The 6,324-nt window shown below is 49.8% G+C and overlaps 1 pseudogene; it reads right to left on the bottom strand.

Annotated features, from left to right (window-relative positions):
• Positions 1-476: 476 nt before the first annotated feature.
• LOC104845792 (putative serpin A13) lies at positions 477-3,954 on the bottom strand (annotated as a pseudogene).
• Between the last annotated feature and the right edge of the window lie 2,370 nt (positions 3,955-6,324).

Here is a 6,324-nt window from a genome sequence, read left to right as displayed (position 1 = left end):
AGGGGCAGCTCCTACCTGTGTTTACTCCACTCCGCCCTCCTCAGATCTTTCTAGAACTTTCTACAGCATTAATACAATTATGTACCTTTCTGTGCCTTGGCAGCTTCCCATGTGACCTCAGGATAGAGTCCCAGGTCATTGGAGCAGCCTACAGGGTCTTCTGAGATAGACATGGCCCCAACCTCACCCAGTGAGTGGACCTTCGGTTCCCGAGGCTCCTGCCTCTCCCTCCTTGTCCCCCCACCCCAACAGTCCTGATATTCCCCCTCTGACCCTTCTTTACATAGCTTGTCCTTCTGGCCCCAGATCAGGAATGGCCTCCCCCAGGAAGCTTCCTCTGCACTTCCAACCCTGCTTCAGCCTGCTTCTCTGTGGGGACATGACTGTAGCATACACTGTATTTCTACCACCCCCTCCCCTTTCCTTCTCTGTGACCTGGAGGGCAAGAATGGGAGCTTATTCCTGCGGCCCCCCAGGGACGTGTACAAGTGGGTGCTCAGCGATGTGGGATAGCGCAGAGAAACAAGTGGCGATTGCAAAGTTATAGGAGACAGGAGCTCCCGTTTGTTAAGAGGTGCTGGATGTCTTCTCCCAGTGGCTGACCAACGGCGTTAAGAGCCCCCTGGACCCCGATCCCCAGCTTACTCTAGAGACATTCAGTCGAGGCTGCTCAGGGAAGCCTCCGCCCACACTCACTTGGAGAAGCAGCACCTCCGGTTTGTAGGTGCCAGCAATGGAAATTTGGGGGAAATAGAAATTGAGTTCTCTGTGGAGAGACAAAAACGGATCTGCTGTTGGCAACTTCTGAAGGTGAAAATCCCAAAAGGGCTGTGTCTCGTACCCTGAACTCACCCCAGACCCGGGCCCCCACCCCATCATCAGCCCTCGTCTCCGCCTTCTCATGCTCTTCCTTCTCCTGACCTCTCTGCCCAGTTCACCCTCCCCAGCCCATTCTCCAAGGGGCAGCCAGAGAGAGCTTTCCAGAATCCACACCATTTCATTCAACACCTGTCAGGGCTCTTTTTGCCTCACTATCCAGGGCCCTGGGAGCTTTGGGCCCTGTCTGCCTTTTCTGTCTCATCCTCAGCTCCTTCCTTCCTGTGTTCCCATCTCCTCCCCGCTTTGTTCCTGAAACTGACTGAGCTCCTTGTGGTTTCCGCAACATGTCGGGGTGCTCTTCACTTCTGGGCTTTTGCAGGTGCAAGCAAATCTCTCTCCCTGGAATGCCTCTTTTCAGCCCCTCTTCTTTGGTATTCTTTTCTTTACTCCTCGTACAGCTGAACTATGACACGTGCAGGGGAGGGTTGCCTGAACCCCAGACAAGCCATGTTGTCTCCTCTTTGGGTTCCTGGGTATGTCGTTCTACCATCTCTTTTATAAAATGAGAATTACAGTTCACCCTCATAGGCTTCACATGTCACCACGAGTATAACCTCCCTTCCACAGCTGCAAAGCCCGAGGCCTCGAGAGGGTGGTTCTTGCCCAAGTTGTCACCCACGCAGGCAGCAGGCTGGGACCAGAGCCGGCCTCCAGGCTCCCCAGCCAGCGCTTCCTCCCAAGCCCTATCCTGACACCTTCAGGGAGGCAGGGACAGTGCTCTGGGGGGTGACAGCCTTGTTAGGTGACAGTGCCTGGAGGGTGACAGTCCCCTGGGAGCTGAAAGTCCTTGGGGGGTGACAGTGACCCCAGGGTGATAGCACTTGAGGGGAACAATTCCATGGGGGAAAGTGCCCTAGAGGGGTGATAGTTCCCTGGGGGTGACGGTGCTGTGGGACACACTGGGTGGCAGCTGAGGGAGGAGGTGGGATCGCCTTTGGGAACTGCCATCTCCCCTGGGCCCTGCGAGGAGCTACCTTGCCCTGAGCAAACTGTCCCACTTGATGAGCACTTCGGACTGCAGGGCGTCTTCCAGCTGCTGCAGCACACCCTGCTTGGGGAAGAGGAAGAAGGTGATGGCATTGCTGGCCTGGTCCATCTGCAGCACCGTGCACTGCAGCTAGGGGTCATAGAAGAAGCAGCGGCGGGCCTTCTGCTTCGTCACAGGGACTCCTACAACCCTGTGCTCATCCACAAAGAAATCCCTCGGGCTGGTGGCACACGGGTCGAAGGGCTGAGCCCACAAGGCTAAGGGGCAGAGAGACGCTGACGTCAGGAGTCCACTGGACAGATGGCTACTTTTTAAGAGAAAAACAAAACAAAACATTGAGGTATATACACCTCTAAAGGTAGATGTGGATTTGAAGGCTAATCTCTGCCTGTCCTTGAGACTCAGGGCAAGTTACCTACCTTGTCATGCCTCAGTTTTCTCACCTGTCAAGTGGACATAATAACAACTACCTTGCTGGGTTGTGACGAGAATTAAACAAATATTAAATATGCATGGTGCTGGCTGGCTGATATGGACTCCATAGTTAGAATAAATGTGTTTTTGTGTGTGTGTGGACACACATATAACGCACCGCAAATATTCATAGACATATATTTAAATAACGCTTTCCTGGCTCAGGCAAATGACTTTCCTTCTGTTTTAAAAGTCTGTTTTCTCATCTGTAAAATGGGAACATTGATCTCGGCCTTCTCTGCTTTATCCAGATGAGAGGGTTGCATGAGGCCATGAGTTCAAATGCACCTTGAGACCCCCCAAAGCATTGTACAATATGAGGCCTTGGTCCACCTGCTGAGTCCTCAATGGGAGTAATGGAGTCAGAAAGCCCACCCCAAATGGCCACTGCGCAGTCTTTATGTAGGCCACTGAAGTTATAACCACTAAGGAAGGCATTAATAGTGGCTGGGACACACACCCTTGCTAGCTATTTTGAAAAAAATAAAGACCTCCCGGTCTCAAATTCTTCTTGCTCCGATCCATGCCCCAGGCCTGCCAGGGGAAGGAAATGCCGTGGCTGCTTACAGGTTCTCAGAGTGAGGGTCAGGGTCCTTCTGTAGCCAGGGAAGGGAACAGAGCTTCTTCAAATGCAGGGTCTTGAGTTCCATACTTACCTACCCACTGAATGGAATCTCTTGGTTAAAAAAAAAAAAGAAGAAGAAACTCTTCGGGTAGACATGGAATATGTCCATTTTAAACAAGCTTCCCAGGGAGTTCTTACACACATTAGTGTTTGAAAAGTTCTTCTTCAAAGATAAACTCAACAAGTAGCTTTTAAAAAGGAGAGGTGATGAGTTTCCCATTGCTGGAGGTAATCAAGCAAAGCCATCAAGGATTCAGTGTACAGACACTTCCTAAGGGTCTCCTATACCTGAGTCAGCAGGAGAGGCTCACTGGATGCTGTGAGGAGCAGGGCTGGAGGTGGGTGGGGGCCTGGATTTCCAGGAAGAATATTCCAATTACACACACACCCCCTTGCCTCTGAGGAGCGTGTGATTCACCAGGACTGCTGCAGTTTCGTTCCCGAAGTCCTTCATCCAGGCCCTGAGCTTCCCTTCAGGCTGCTTGTCTACATGTTCCTCCATGAGTTTTGGGGCCCCCTGGGGGTCCCGATGGCCCCGGGTTTCTGGCCTCCAAACTGATCCTGGCCCATGGTCAGGAGCAGCCTTGGGCCCTGTGTGTGGAGCCTGAACAGCAGATCCTGGAAGCCCTCCTGGATCTCGGCCTCAGGCACCATGGTGAGGTTGAACCCCAAGCCCTTCAGGAGTTGGGTCCTGCTGGCAGTGAGGGCCCTGAGGGAGATCACGGCCAAGGCAGAGGAGATGCTGGCTGGGGGGAAGAGAATGTTCTCCCCAGGGGCTTCCAAAGTCAACCATCTCTAGAGGCTGAAGGCAAAGTCAATGTTGCTCACTGAAATCTTGTGGTAGGGCAGATCTGGAAGGGCTATCCTGGGGGTCAGGGTTGACAAGAACAAAATCTTCTGGGTCAACAAGAGCTAGACACTGAGCTGAAGCCATGAGCACAGTGACCAGTGGTACCACCAAGGGCCCTCCATCCTCCGGGGTTCTCATTCTAAAAGCAGTGACGGGTGGAGGACGACAATAACAATGACAACAGTAATAATAATGAATGATGTCCATAGTGTCTGCTTAGCGCCAGGCACTGTGCAAAATACTTCATGGGCCTGTCCCCTTTTCATCCTTATCACAACCCTCCAAGGTGGGCACTGTTTTTATATCCCATCTACCAGATAAGAAAATAGAGGCTGGGAACAGTGAAGGATGGATCAGGAGAGAGTGAGGACAGGGTGGTTTTAGCAGAGGCCAAGGAGGCAGGGTGTCATGGATTGAATTGTATCCCCCAAAAATATGCATCAACTTGGTTAGGCCATGATTCCCAGTATTGTGTGGTTGTCCTCCCTTTTGTGATTGTAATTTTATGTTAAAGAGGATTAGGGTGGGATTTTAACACCCTTGCTAAGGTCATATCCATGATCCAATGTAAAGGGAGTTTCCCTGGGGTGTAAGCCTGTGCCACCTTTTATCTCTCAAGAGACAAAAGGAAAGGGAAGCGAACAGAGAGTGGGGGACCTCATACCACCAGGAAAGCTGTGCTGGGAGCAGAGTGTGTCCTTTGGACCCAGGGTCCCTGCGTGGAGAAGCTCCTAGTCTGGGGGAAGATTGATGAGATGGCTGACAGAGAGAGAAAGACTTCCCGTGGAACTGATGCCCTGAATTTGGACTTTTAGTCTATTTACTGTAAAGAAATAAATTTCTCTTTGTTAACACCATCCACTTGTGGTATTTCTGTTATAGCAGCGCTAGGTGACTAAGACACAGGGCCAGCTCATGATACAGAGGTTGCTCCTTGCAGGGAAGATTGGGACAGACTGGATCCAAGGATTAACACACATTGCCCTGAAGCTGTTTTGGCTCAATGTCCACCCTCAAACCAACCATGAGGACAACAACCCGCCCCTCAGTTAGTTCATGTGGAAATGCACGGGAGAAGAAAGAGCTCTGTGGAGCTCGGGAATCAATTGGGGTCATTGCCTGGGGATGAGTTTCCATTCCACCTCCTACTTGCTGCCTGGCCTGGGACCTGAGCCTCAGTTTCCTCCCCTGCCCTCCCTCTGCCTGGGGCTGCCGTGAAGATTAAGCCTAGTGAAGAATACGGATGTTCTTTAGAAGTAATAAAGAGCTGAGCAAACTGGAGCCACCCTCCACCCTCTCCTGGTTCATTCTTTCACCGAGCACACGTCCATGGATAGCCACTGTGGCTGGCCACTGTGCTCATCCCAGGAATACAGAGATGCCCAGGTCGTAGTTCTTACCTCCCAGGAGCTTGGGCTAGGAATTTTTAAAATGTCGTTATTGCTCATTCATTTTTGGCTGTAGTGTCCCTAAAAATTGGGGTGACTCCTTCTTCTGGAAAGTCAACAGAACTTTCCACACTGTTGCAGCTCAAATAGAAAAGTTAATATGTACTCAACAGAAAGGGTGTTTGGAAAACATTTGCAAGTCAATTACCTTGTCCTTACTGAGCTGGCTGGGTGGCAGGGATGACACAACGTTGGTCTGTGGACAGAGGGCAGAGGGCAGGGTTTCCGAGTTAATGAGTGTTGAGCAGAGTTCATCGTCTCCCAATTTTGTTTATTGTTATTTTGTTTCACTCTACTTCTCCACTGCCTTGACGCAAACACCTGCACAATGGCTTCTTGGAACTTCTCTGCACTTCCAACTGTTTTCTGTTGAGATTCACTTAGAGGACACCCAGCAGGGGCCTCTGGTGAGCTTCATTGTGCAGGCAATCATTGACGTGTGACATATTCGAGTTATGACAAAAGGAACTCGCCCTTACAACCGTCCATTTTTTCGTATACCTTATTGTGAATATGTACTTTATACAACGTTGCAGCCCATTATTTGCTGATGGCATCATTCTCAGATGTAATGTTTCCAACCCCCAAAGACAAATAAAAGTTGTATTTATAAAGAGACCGATGATAAAAGGAAATAATAATGAAAACTAAAAACAAAATGAGGTATTCAACTTACGTCAGGACTGACTTACGAAGGAGTAGGGGTCGCTATGGAACCCCACTGTAAGTTGGGACTATCCGTGTTTATTCACTCATTCGTTTATTCATGGATTCACTGTTGAGTGCTTACTGCATGCTGAGCTTAAGTACTGGGAACAAGGCACAATCCTGCCTTCAGGGATTTTGATCTGTTCGTTTACACTTTTTATTAAGGAAAGTTTCAAATATACACAAAAATAGAGAGAATGGCATAATGAACCCCACATACCCATTGGCAGCTTCGGTTATTATCTATGAGGCCGGTATCATTTTTTCTATGCCCCACAATCCGCTCCCCACTTTTTTGGGTTATTTTGATGTAAATCCTAGACATCATTTTATTTTATCCATAAGAATTTTG

Source organism: Loxodonta africana, chromosome 10 (assembly GCF_030014295.1).
Source record: "Loxodonta africana isolate mLoxAfr1 chromosome 10, mLoxAfr1.hap2, whole genome shotgun sequence".
In the NCBI taxonomy this organism is placed as follows: domain Eukaryota; kingdom Metazoa; phylum Chordata; class Mammalia; order Proboscidea; family Elephantidae; genus Loxodonta; species Loxodonta africana.
The sequence above is the reverse complement of the archived record's forward strand: the minus strand, read 5'-3'. Positions and strand labels throughout refer to the sequence as shown.